The sequence below is a fragment of the Tachypleus tridentatus genome, unplaced genomic scaffold (assembly GCF_004210375.1).
Source record: "Tachypleus tridentatus isolate NWPU-2018 unplaced genomic scaffold, ASM421037v1 Hic_cluster_1, whole genome shotgun sequence".
Classification (NCBI taxonomy): domain Eukaryota; kingdom Metazoa; phylum Arthropoda; class Merostomata; order Xiphosura; family Limulidae; genus Tachypleus; species Tachypleus tridentatus.
In genome coordinates this window covers 23,269,663-23,283,941 of record NW_027467777.1, presented here as the reverse complement: position 1 = coordinate 23,283,941, position 14,279 = coordinate 23,269,663, and the positions used below count along the sequence as shown (strand labels likewise).

The window sequence follows — 14,279 nt, the reverse complement described above, 5'->3', positions numbered from 1 at the left end:
TTATAACATTGATTGTAATACTCATCACTGTTTATAACATTGACTGTACTACCCATCACTGTTTATAACATTGATTGTAATACTCATCACTGTTTATAACATTGACTGTAACACCAATCACTGTTTATAACATTGACTGTAATACCCATCACTGTTTATAACATTGATTGTAATACTCATCACTGTTTATAACATTGACTGTACTACCCATCACTGTTTATAACATTGATTGTAATACTCATCACTGTTTATAACATTGACTGTAACACCAATCACTGTTTATAACATTGACTGTAACACCAATCACTGTTTATAACATTGACTGTAACACCCATCACTGTCAATCAGATTGACTGTAATACCCAACTCTGTCTATGATATATCTTTTTTTGTTAGTCTGAATATAATAGCTATGTCTTCTAGTCTTGGTACAATATATCTATTAGTTTTGGTATATGTATCTGTCCTACTAGTTAGTAGCTCCTATCTATGAATAATAACTAACAATTAAACATAAACTGGCCATCATATGTACGCATATCTCTGTAATTTATGTATCGGGCTATCTGTAATATACTCATCTGTTAGAAACTTGTGTAACACATTTATGCATTTCTTTATATCAAACTGTTTGTAGTGTATTTATCTGTATCAAGCTGTACATAGTATATTTATGTGTATCTGTATCAAGCTGTACATAGTATATTTATATGTGTATCTGTATCAAGCTGTATGTAGTATATTTATATGTGTATCTGTATCAAGCTGTACATAGTATATTTATATGTGTATCTGTATCAAGCTCTACGTAGTATATTTATATGTGTATCTGTATCAAGCTGTATGTAGTGTATTTATATGTGTATCTGTATCAAGCTGTATGTAGTATATTTATATGTGTATCTGTATCAAGCTGTACGTAGTATATTTATATGTGTATCAGTATCAAGCTGTATGTAGTGTATTTATATGTGTTTCTGTATCAAGCTGTATGTAGTGTATTTATATGTGTATCAGTATCAAGCTGTAGGTAGTGTATTTATATGTGTATCTGTATCAAACTGTATGTAGTGTATTTATATGTGTATCAGTATCAAGCTGTATGTAGTATATTTATATGTGTATCTGTATGTAGTGTATTTATATGTGTATCTCTATCAAGCTGTATGTAGTGTATTTATATGTCTATCTGTAGCAAGCTGTATGTAGTTTATTTGTATGTGTATTTGTATCAAGCTGTCCATAGTGTATTTATATGTGTATTTGTATCAAGCTGTCCATAGTGTATTTATATGTGTATTTGTATCAAGCTGTCCATAGTTTATTTATATGTGTATTTGTATCAAGCTGTCCATAGTGTATTTATATGTGTATCAGTATCAAGCTGTATGTAGTATATTTATGTGTATCAGTATCAAGCTGTACGTAGTATATTTATGTGTATCTGTATGTAGTGTATTTATATGTCTATCTGTATCAAGCTGTATGTCGTATAATTATATGTGTATCAGTATCAAGCTGTACATAGTATATTTATATGTGTATCTGTATGTAGTGTATTTATATGTCTATCTGTAGCAAGCTGTATGTAGTCTATTTATATGAGTATCTGCATCAAGCTGTATGTAGTGTAATTATATGTGTATCAGTATCAAGCTGTATGTAGTATATTTATATGTGTATCAGTATCAAGCTGTATGTAGTATATTTATATGTGTATCTGTATCAAGCTGTATGTAGTATATTTATATGTGTATCTGTATCAAGCTGTATGTAGTCTATTTATATGTGTACCTGTATCAAGCTGTATGTAGTCTATTTATATGTGTACCTGTATCAAGCTGTATGTAGTCTATTTATATGTGTACCTGTATCAAGCTGTATGTAGTCTATTTATATGTGTACCTGTATCAAGCTGTATGTAGTCTATTTATATGTGTACTTGTATCAAGCTGTATGTAGTCTATTTATATGTGTACCTGTATCAAGCTGTATGTAGTCTATTTATATGTGTACCTGTATCAAGCTGTATGTAGTATATTTATATGTGTATCTGTATCAAGCTGTATGTAGTGTATTTATATGTGTATCTGTATCAAGCTGTATGTAGTATATTTATGTGTATCTGTATCAAGCTGTATGTAGTATATTTATATGTGTATCTGTATCAAGCTGTATGTAGTATATTTATATGTGTATCTGTATCAAGCTGTATGTAGTGTATTTATATGTGTATCTGTATCAAGCTGTATGTAGTGTATTTATATGTGTGTCAGTATCAAGCTGTATGTAGTGTATTTATATGTGTATCTGTATCAAGCTGTATGTAGTGTAATTATATGTGTATCAGTATCAAGCTGTATGTAGTATATTTATATGTGTACCTGTATCAAGCTGTATGTAGTCTATTTATATGTGTATCAGTATCAAGCTGTATGTAGTATATTTATATGTGTATCTGTATGTAGTGTATTTATATGTGTATCTCTATCAAGCTGTATGTAGTGTATTTATATGTCTATCTGTATCAAGCTGTATGTAGTATATTTATATGTATATATGTATCAAGTTTTCCATATTATATTTATATTTACTGGTAAGTTAGATCAGGTTTTAAAACCAAAAACACATTGGTGCCAAATGTGTAACTTTATGACCATGAAAACCTTTCATGTATTTGAAACACCTCTCAGTATTTTAGTAGCCAATTCTATTTGATAAGGAAAAATAAAATTTATTAATATTAGTACAGATAATAATTATAAATATCCATGTTTCTGCATAAAATCTGCATATCTAACAGTGTGCCATTTGTTTGATGTTCCTTGCTAAAGATGTTACCACAAAGGTCCAGTAATTTATATAAAAGGATTTGCCACTTACAACTAATCTACTGTTGAGTTAACTTTATGGAAGTGCTTGAGTTTTGGATGTATTTGTGAAATTCATTGTTTCAAGTTTGTTTGTTTTTTTTAATTATTGTCAATTACCCCATTTCTTGAGTTTCAGAAATTTTTGTTACAGTTTTGATTGCTGTCAATAACTCAACAGTTAGAGTTACAGAAACTCCTGTTAGGTTATTTACTGTTATTAGCAGTTCAACATCTCAAGTTACATAAACTTCTGTGAAGTTATTTACTGTCACTAACAGTCCAACAACTGGAGTTACAGAAACTCCTGTTAGGTTATTTACTGTTACTAATAGTTCAACAGCTGGAGTTACAGAAACTCTTGTTAGGTTATTTATTGTCACTAACAGTCCAACAACTGGAGTTACAGAAACTCTTGTTAGGTTATTTACTGTTATTAACAGTCCAACAGTTGGGGTTACAGAAGTTGCTAGTGGATTCTGTTTAATACTTGAGAACTTCTAAACTGAGTTAACTTTCTTCTGCCATATATGTTGAGAACTATTACAATATCATTTATGTTGGTCACAACAAGGAATATAAAACACATTTAAATAGTAACACCATTACTTATTTTAAAGTATTTAAACAAATATGAGCTTATAGGAACCAGTCATTTGTTAACCTGTTTCACAAGTGGTATGATAGAATGCATCTGTGAAAGATAACAACAAAGTGATGGTAATAGGGCTTGTCTGTGAAACTTAACATCATTATAGAAGTTTGTCATTTGTTGTACAAGTTTAAAATGTAAGTTTGTTTGTGGTAGTAATATATTAAAGCATATAAACAATGGATTTTTTAACATAAAGGTAGAAATGATTTGTTTTGAAGGTTATTTTTATTTAAAAGAAACAATTATTATCAACTAATCAAGTTATAAAACACTTTCTGCTACCTATAAATCCTACAATGATAAACTGACTTATAAGTAAGACAAACAAGATAAATTTATAAAAATATTATTATTAATGAGTTACAATTAACTTGACAGTTTTATAATTTTATCATGTTTTCTTCTTATAATTTGTACTTAAAAAGACCAACATTACCAAGAACCACTCTTTATAATTATTTGGGTAATGTTGATAAATACCAGACAATCAAAAGAATGGCAAAATGTTTTATTTATTTTCTTAAGAACCTCATTTACATAGAAGTTGTTTGTTGTGTGTGTCTATAAACAACAGTATGTGTAATATAGTGTAATTCAACCTGGGAAGTTTATCTAATTACAGAGTGTTTATATTGTTTGATGAAATTATACATCTATTGCCTATCTAGGTGGTAATTTAATATATAATGCTTTCTGTAAGTTTGACTGTTGTATATAAAATAATATTTTTATTATGTTCATCAGTAGATTATTATTGTTGTTACTGGAAACAGCAGTTAACAATTTACACTGTTGTAAAACAAAATTTTTAATAAAAGTGAATGTTTCTCTCCATTTATTGGTAACATAAGTTTTATTTTAACCAAATGAATCATTTGATATGAAATTTGTTTATTTACATAACACCCAAATCCTGCTATAACCAGCCCATCCAGGTGGTTAGGGTGTTCCTATTATAATCTGAAGGTACCAGGCAAGTCCCGTCACACCAAACATGCTTGCCCTTTCAGCCATTAGAGCATTATAATGTGGTAATCAATCCTTCTATTTGTTGGTAAAACAGTAGCCCAAGAGTTGGTGGTTAGCTGTGATGACTAGCTGCCTTCCCTCTAGTCTTACACTTCTATATTAGGGATGGCTAGTGCAGATAGCCCTCATGTAGTATTGCACAAAATTAAAAACAAACAAACAAACTGCTGTAAGAACAAAAACAGTTTAAAGTTTGGAATATGGTATATATTTCTGGTTCAACCCACACTCTAATGTCTTGATTTTTTTGTTTCTACCTTAATCTGTTGTATTTAAGGAATTTTCAAATGAAAGATAAATATGTAAGCATATATGTTATTTGGTAATGACTTTTGTAGTTAATTTAATGAGTTGATATAAAAGCTCTGTTACAAATATGTAATGTTTAAACAAACTCAAAATATCAACAGGTAAATGTTTCTCAAAATGTTGTTCATGTACTGTGTAACAATGTGTAGTGAGGATATTTAATATTTGCTAGTTTTTATCAGTTAGGAGATGGGCTAGCTACATGGGGTGTGTAACAATGTGTAGTGAGATTATTTAATGTTTGCTAGTTTTTATCAGTTAGAATATGGGCTAGCTACATGTGGTTTGTAACACTGTGTAGTGAGATTATTTAATAGTTTTTATCAGTTAGGAGATGGGCTAGCTACATGGGGTGTGTAACACTGTGTAGTGAGATTATTTAATATTTGATTGTTTTTATCAGTTAGGAGATGGGCTAGCTACATGGGGTGTGTAACAATGTGTAGTGAGATTATTTAATGTTTTCTAGTTTTTATCAGTTAGAATATGGGCTAGCTACATGTGGTTTGTTACACTGTGTAGTGAGATTATTTAATAGTTTTTATCAGTTAGGAGATGGGCTAGCTACATGGGGTGTGTAACAATGTGTAGTGAGATTATTTAATATTTGATTGTTTTTATCAGTTAGGAGATGGGCTAGCTACATGGGGTGTGTAACAATGTGTAGTGAGATTATTTAATGTTTGCTAGTTTTTATCAGTTAGAATATGGGCTAGCTACATGTGGTGTGTAACACTGTGTAGTGAGAATATTTAATATTTGATTGTTTTTATAAGGAGATGGGCTAGCTACATGGGGTGTGTAACACTGTGTAGTGAGAATATTTAATATTTGATTGTTTTTATAAGGAGATGGGCTAGGTACATGTGGTTTGTAACACTGTGTAGTGAGATTATTTAATAGTTTTTATCAGTTAGGAGATGGGCTAGGTACATGTGGTTTGTAACAGTGTGTAGTAAAGAAAGAAAACAAACATCTAGTAATGGTACAAGAAGAGTAGGATAGTCTGTAACAGGATTTAATGAAAATAAACCTTTACATTAGTCAGTGGCAACTTTATGTGTTGTATGGTCTACTACCTGTTGTAGCATAACAGTTTTCACATACATGCTCATATTAGAAGTAGACTTTGTTTCAATTTCTGAAGGATGGAGATGCCCAGTTTGAAACCATCCACTTGACCAAAAAGGACACTTTCTCATAAGGACTGGACAAGAGATGAGTCTTATGTCGTGCATCAACTCTCCAGTTTTCAATGAGAACGTGACATTGAGTGCCTGTCTTTTAGCCATCTCACCAGTATTTACATAAGTTGAATATATCATAAAAATATTTGGAAACTTTGCAAAATAAAACTTTAAAGATACTATATGTTTTTTTTTATGTATCTCTATTCATTATGTTGTGAATGTATTTCTTTTATGTATTTCCACTACCAGTATCTTTCTAGTATTTACATCTGTTTTCATACCTGTACTGCCCTATGAATATTTCAAAATGTATATTTCAAGCAAAATATTAGTTGTGTGATGATTTTATATTTTTCAGGGTAAACCAAACTTCATAAATCAGTTGAAGAACACTTTTACTGTCTCATGTGATATTGAGTTTACAGCTCCAACAATATAGTTTTACTGCTTTAGTTGCATTTTGTGTACAACATGGGCACAATATTTCTACATTTTACTGTTTTAGTTTATCTTGTATGTATAACTTTCTCCTGAACCATTTACTTGTTACTGCCTAGAAAACAATAGAAGTTTCGTTTTTCTTCATTTCCACAGCCTTAGTAAAAATATCAAGGTTTATTATTATGTATGTATGTCTTATGTATATTATGTATTTTCACATAACAGCCATATCATTTGTTGATCCTTTAGTATCAGTAATTACTCATTTCTTCCTTCTCTACAACGTGGTTAGTAATGCCCAGCCTTAGTGTATTAGGTTAATTCTTTAGTTATCTGTCAGTAATTACTGTTTTCTTCTTTCTTTACAGCGTGGTTAGTAGTGTCCAGCCTTAGTGTATTAGGTTAATTCTTTAGTTATCTGTCAGTAATTACTGTTTTTTTCTTTCTTTACAACGTGGTTAGTAGTGTCCAACCTCAGTGTATTAGGTTAATTGTTTAGTTATCTGTCAGTAATTACTGTTTTCTTCTTTCTTTACAACGTGGTTAGTAGTGTCCAGCCTTAGTGTATTAGGTTAATTCTTTAGTTATCTGTCAGTAATTACTGTTTTCTTCTTTCTTTACAACGTGGTTAGTAGTGTCCAGCCTTAGTGTATTAGGTTAATTCTTTAGTTATCTGTCAGTAGTTACTGTTTTCTTCTTTCTTTACAACATGGTTAGTAGTGTCCAGCCTTAGTGTATTAGGTTAATTCTTTAGTTATCTGTCAGTAATTACTGTTTTCTTCTTTCTTTACAACATGGTTAGTAGTGTCCAGCCTTAGTGTATTAGGTTAATTCTTTAGTTATCTGTCAGTAATTACTGTTTTCTTCTTTCTTTACAATGTGGTTAGTAGTGTCCAACCTTAGTGTATTAGGTTAATTTTTTAGTTATCTCTCAGTAATTACTGTTTTCTTCTTTCTTTACAGCGTGGTTAGTAGTGTCCAGCCTTAGTGTATTTGGTTAATTCTTTAGTTATCTGTCAGTAATTACTGTTTTCTTCTTTCTTTACAGCGTGGTTAGTAGTGTCCAGCCTTAGTGTATTAGGTTAATTCTTTACTTATCTCTCAGTAATTACTGTTTTTTTTCTTTCTTTACAGCGTGGTTAGTAGTGTCCAACTGTAGTGTATTAGGTTAATTTTTTACTTATCTCTCAGTAATTACTGTTTTCTTCTTTCTTTACAACGTGGTTAGTAATACCCAGCCTTAGTGTATTAGGTTAATTGTTTAGTTATCTGTCAGTAGTTACTGTTTTCTTCTTTCTTTACAGCGTGGTTAGTAGTGTCCAGCCTTAGTGTATTAGGTTAATTGTTTAGTTATCTGTCAGTAGTTACTGTTTTCTTCTTTCTTTACAACATGGTTAGTAGTGTCCAGCCTTAGTGTATTTGGTTAATTCTTTAGTTATCTGTCAGTAATTACTGTTTTCTTCTTTCTTTACAGCATGGTTAGTAGTGTCCAGCCTTAGTGTATTAGGTTAATTCTTTACTTATCTCTCAGTAATTACTGTTTTTTTCTTTCTTTACAGCGTGGTTAGTAGTGTCCAACTGTAGTGTATTAGGTTAATTTTTTACTTATCTCTCAGTAATTACTGTTTTCTTCTTTCTTTACAACGTGGTTAGTAATACCCAGCCTTAGTGCATTAGGTTAATTGTTTAGTTATCTGTCAGTAGTTACTGTTTTCTTCTTTCTTTACAACATGGTTAGTAGTGTCCAGCCTTAGTGTATTTGGTTAATTCTTTAGTTATCTGTCAGTAATTACTGTTTTCTTCTTTCTTTACAGCGTGGTTAGTAGTGTCCAGCCTTAGTGTATTAGGTTAATTCTTTACTTATCTCTCAGTAATTACTGTTTTTTTCTTTCTTTACAGCGTGGTTAGTAGTGTCCAACTGTAGTGTATTAGGTTAATTCTTTAGTTATCTGTCAGTAATTACTGTTTTCTTTACCACTATGTAACTAGTGTGTATATTTATTATTTGTAATGACATCATAAATTCCCATTTGTTTTACAATGACTCCAGCATCATTCCTTGGTTATTATAAAATAATTAATATGTTACTCATTGTGATAATACTGTATTTTTTGTTTTCTCTTACATTATATACTATGGATCCTCTGAAGATTAATGGAAAACTAATATCACAAACGTTATTTAACTGAGTTTACAAATTGATTATTATCCTTGATTCTGGTCATTTTGTGTTCCATTATCTAGTCTTTAATACAGAACACATTGTACTTTATATTTTTAAAATACATTCCATTTCTGTGTGATATTCACTGATGACTCTACTTTGGATCTTTTAGGCTAGACAACTGTATAAGACAAGGTTTGGTAGTGTAAAGAAAATATTTTTCTACAAAAGTAGAAGTGTGTTTCTTAATTTGAAAATATTTGGATTCTTCCATACTGTGCATTTCTGGTTCCATATTTGTGTTTCACAAAGTATGCAGGAGTAATACTGTGCATGGTCTACATTGTGACATGCATTGGATGAGTAAAAACTAGTCATATTTAATATTAAACTTTCAATGGTTATGTTGTGAGATTTAACGTTTTGAGTGTTACTTTTGTTAGATTTAGGCTTAACAAAATTAGTAAGTGTGAGAATATTATGCATATTATTTTTAGGTGTAATGAGCTTATTTAAGCTCTATAATTATTGTAAACATGTTGTATGTTAGAAGTTCATTATTGATGCTTTAAACTTACAGGACTCTTTTAGTCTATATTATTAGTAATCTAAAACCAGTGTACGTTTAGTAATCCAAAACCAGTGTACGTTTAGTAATCCAAAACCAGCGTGCGTTTAGTAATCTAAAATCAGTGACAGAAATATGATCCTAGTTTATTTAGAATAGTAATTTATTCTAGCTATTATTATTCCAATATTCTAATGCAAATTACCTCCATTAAATGTTGCTGTAACTGTTTCAGAAGTGGAACAACATTAAGTGAGTTTTGTGTTTGTTCTAGTCAAAGCACATCTGGTACAACTCTTAGCGTTTGATTTTAAACATGTTTATAGTCACGTCTGATAAAACTTGTTCAACTTATCTGTCAAGTTGTGTATGGTTTTGTTGTACAGTTTCATTATTATCTTTTATTAACTTACCATAAAAGAAAATTGTTCTATTGTACTTTTTCTTTGTAGCCAACATAATGTTTTGAATAAAGAATGGTTTGTGCTGAAATGTATCTGTAAGGTGACAAATAACAAAAGAAACATTCTGACTATTTAAAATATATATCCAGGTGTTATACAACACACTGACCAGTAAGTTTCATAGGAACATCCGAACTAATATGCACATTTAAGTTGCCATGTGTTTCAGAAATAGTGACTGCTACAACTATGTAACTGACTGCATATCACAGTAATAATCTCCAAAGTTAGAATGTATCTATGTGGCCACAGAACATCACAATGAGTGACCTTTTGTCATAGGAACATTATAATCTGAAATCATATATATGCAAGTGGCCACATGTCAAATGAACATTCTTAATAACAGACCTAAAATCTTTGATAAACATTGTGTTAACTTCAGTTTCTCCAACATACATATTTACAGAAGTAGTTTTTTATTTACTCTGACCAGCTTCGTAACACCGAACGATGTTAAAGTTAACAGACAGAATGTCCTGCCTTTTTCATGTCAAAACGATCAGTATTGGATGTAAGATTTCAAGAAAGAAGAGAATTTTTCATTGATGGAATATATAATTTAAGTATACATCTTTTATATAGATGCACCCAGATAACATATTAAATGTAATATTATATAAACTTATATTTTGTTAGAAAAGGGCACAAAATTATGAAAAGTGGTGCATGCCACTGAATCTGTAAGAAACAACAGTCATCATGTAACTAACTACTCTGTCCAGTATTAGCAGACATTTCTGTATAGGATTATGGAGAAAACAGAATCCATATTACCATAGAAACAGAGAGCCACAACAGATTACCATTCCTGTTGTGGTCCCACTTAACTTCCTCCAACAATAAAAAGCTTTAATCAACAGAATCCATATTACCATAGAAACAGAGAGCCACAACAGATTACCATTCCTGTTGTGGTCCCACTTAACTTCCTCCAACAATAAAAAGCTTTAATCAACAGAAGCCATATTGTTATAGAAATAGAGACATAACAGCCTACTGTTCTTATTGTGGTTCCACTCTCCTTTTGACAACAACCAAACAACAGTAACCATGTTACTACGGGAATGGAGAGCCACCACATTCTTAGATGTTTCCATTAACAAACACAGTAAGCCATTGCTGCATAACAAGAAACAAACAAACAAACAAAACTTGTAATGACATATATATACAGTTCTGCTCAAATCTTCACATTTATTAAACACACCATCATCCAATATCAACACAACAAACACACACAAGGAACAATGAATTCAATCAGATTGCACAACATGGTACGTATTTTAAACAGAGTAGCAATGCAACAACATTACCCTGAAGACCAATGGGAAAAATCAACTCTTACCAAACAAACTTTCCTAAATAGATCAAGATATACTGGAATTTTACAGCTCACTGAGATATGTTATTTCAAAATGAAAAACTATTACAGAACACACATACATTGCTGTCAAATGTAAAAACAATATTACAGAATACACATCACTCTCAAATGTGAAAACAATATTACAGAATGACATACATCCCTGTCAAATGTAAAACCAGTACTATAGAACACACATCACTACCAAATCTAAAAACAATATTACAGAACACACATCCCTGTCAAATGCAGACATTCAGCTTAGTCTTTGCCATTAATTAAGAAATCTAGCAGTACACTTGGATATATTGTTATAAATACTAAACAAATCTCACAGTATACTCAAATATATTGTTATATTGGGTAAACAAATCTTACAGTAGACTTAGATGTATTGTTATCATTACTAAACAAATCATACAGTATACTCAAATATATTGTTATATTGAGTAAACACATCTTACAGTACACTTAGATATATTGATACAATTAGTAAACAAATCTTACATTACACTTAGATGTATTGTTATAATTAGCAAACAAATATTATAGTATACTAATATATATTATAATTACTAAAATCTTTCAGTGTAATTAGGTATATTGTTATACTAATATAAACTCTTCAAAAAAAGAAACGCAAAAGGCAAAATTTGAGACAAATTGTTAACAAGTTTATTCCGGGTAGTTCTGTATGACATGTGTGAAACTTTGCACATTCACTGCTGAACATCCAAAGTCTACAAAGGCAAAGTCCACGCTTACTAGTTGAAGTTTAACGTCAATAAAGAGTATGCCCCCCGTGAGCATCAATAACTGCTTGGCATCTCCTGCCCATGGAAGCGATGAGATGACGAATCACATCCTGTGGAATGGCTGCCCACTCAGCCTGCAAAGCTGCTGCAAGCTGAGGTAGAGACTGCGGTTGAGGTTGTCGCCGTCGCAGACGTCGGTCCAACTCGTCCCAAAGATGTTCGATGGGGTTTAAATCTGGTGATCTGGAGAGCCAGGGAAGAACGTTGATGTTGTGGTGTCTCAAGAAGACAGTGGTAAGTCGGGCTGTGTGAGGACGGGCGTTGTCATGTTGAAAAACGTCGTTGACGTTCACCATGATGGTTTGCACATGGGACCTAAGAATCTCGTCGACGTATCGTTGAGCCGTAAGATTCCCTCGAATGTGCAAAAGGTCTGTTCTGGCATTCTAGGCAATGGCAGCCCACATCATGATGCTGCCATCACCAAAGCTGTCAACTTCCTGCACACAGTTTGCTGCAAAACGTTCACCTCGGTGACGATAAACACGGGTCCTTCCATCCTGCCTACGAAGCATAAAACGTGATTCATCGCTGAACCAAACATGCCTCCATCGTCGATGAGGCCATACCCGATGTGCCCGAGTCCACTGCAGCCGTGCTTGACGATGTTGCTGGGTGAGGATGATGCCTCTGACTGGACGTCGAGGTCGGATTCCTGCATCTCGTAGACGGTTGCGTACGGTCTGATCGGAAATCGTACGCAGCCCTGGTATGGTTGAGGCAGTAGACGTCGCAGTGGTGGTCCTATCCCGAAGGTGACGTAACCGGATGTTGCGATCTTGTGCGGGCGTGGTCACACGAGGTCTGCCAGATCGTGGACGGGTACGAGTTGATCCATGTTGTTGGTGACAATTCCATAGCCTTGTGATGGTGCTTGGGTGGACATTCATAGCTTTGGCAACATCTGATCGAGATTCGCCTGCTTACAAGCGACCAATGGCGTTTTATGCTATGTGCTTCAGTCAGTCTTGGCACAACTGTATTGCGTGTCGGTGGCTTAACACTGAGCTATGGAAACCGAGAACCCGTCACTTTTATAGCGATTTTGCACATGTTGCACTTGCAGAACATGCAGATCTCTCAAACAAATTTATTTATTTATTTATTGGACACGAATGCATTTTGGCGAAAAATCCGATGTTTTCCTCCGTTTTCAAAGTGCACAACTTTTATTGTCATTTTGGTCTGACAATCAGTGCCTTAACATATGTAACATCACATACTCTGAGCTTGTAACGTTATTACATATATTTCTATTTAAAATAAAAAATATCCCTTTTGCGTTTCTTTTTTTGAAGGGTATATATTATAATTACTAAAGAAATCTTTCAGTGCAATTAGATATATTGTTATAATAAGTAAACAAATCAAACAGTTCAGTTAGATATGTTGTTATAATTCGTAAACAAATCTAACAGTACACTTAGATATAGTTATAATTGGTAAACAAATCTAATACCACTCTTAGATATATTGTTATAATTGGTAAACAAATCTAATACCACTCTTAGACATATTGTTATAATTAGCAAATAAATCTTACATCACACTTAAATATATTGTTATAATTCATAAAGAAATCTACCAGTACACTTAGATATATTGTGATAATTTGTAAGGAAATGTTTCAGTGCAATTAGATATACTGTTATCATTAGTAAATAAATCATTCAGTGGAAATAGATATACAGTTATCATTAGTAACTAAATTTTACAGTACTCATATATATTGTTATAATTAGAAACACATCTAACAGGAAGCTTGATATATTGTTATAATTATCAGAGAAATCTTACAGTACACTGAGATATATTATTATAATTAATAAACAAATCTAACAGTGCACTTAGATATATTATTATAATAAGTAAACAAATCTAACAGTACAGAGATATATTGTTCTAATTAGTGAAGAAATATTTCAGTGCAAATAGATACACTGTTATAATTAGTAAACAAATCCCACAGTATATTAATATACATTGTTATAATTAGCAAACCAATCTTACAGTGCAGTTTGATATATTGTTATGATTAGTAAACAAATCTTACAGTACACTTAGATAGTAATGTTATAAGTAGTAAATAAATCTAACAATACACTCAGATACATTGTGATAATTTATAAAGAAATGTGTCAGTGGAATTAGATATACTGTTATAATTGGTAAACAAATCTTACATCACAAATATATTGTTATAATGAGTAAACAAATCTTACACTACACGTAGATATATTGTTATAATTGGTAAACAAATCTTACATCACAAATATATTGTTATAATGAGTAAACAAATCTTACACTACACGTAGATATATTGTTATAATTAGTAAACAAATCTTACACTACACGTACATATATTGTTATAATTAGTAACAAACAATTAACTAGACATATATACTAC

The 14,279-nt window shown here is 31.7% G+C and overlaps 1 long non-coding RNA gene and 1 pseudogene across 2 annotated transcripts in view; both read left to right on the top strand.

The window, feature by feature from the left end:
• The window catches only part of LOC143241891 (endosome/lysosome-associated apoptosis and autophagy regulator family member 2-like), a 95,387-nt pseudogene extending 85,668 nt beyond the window's left edge, over positions 1-9,719 (top strand). Inside the window, exon 20 of the transcript XR_013022329.1 lies at positions 6,011-9,719. The product of XR_013022329.1 is annotated as an endosome/lysosome-associated apoptosis and autophagy regulator family member 2-like (transcript). The remainder of the gene's footprint in view (positions 1-6,010) is intronic.
• Positions 945-4,358, top strand: LOC143241892 (uncharacterized). The gene is made up of 2 exons (XR_013022330.1): positions 945-3,184; positions 3,239-4,358. It is a non-coding gene; the product is annotated as an uncharacterized LOC143241892 (long non-coding RNA).
• Positions 9,720-14,279: the final 4,560 nt, after the last annotated feature.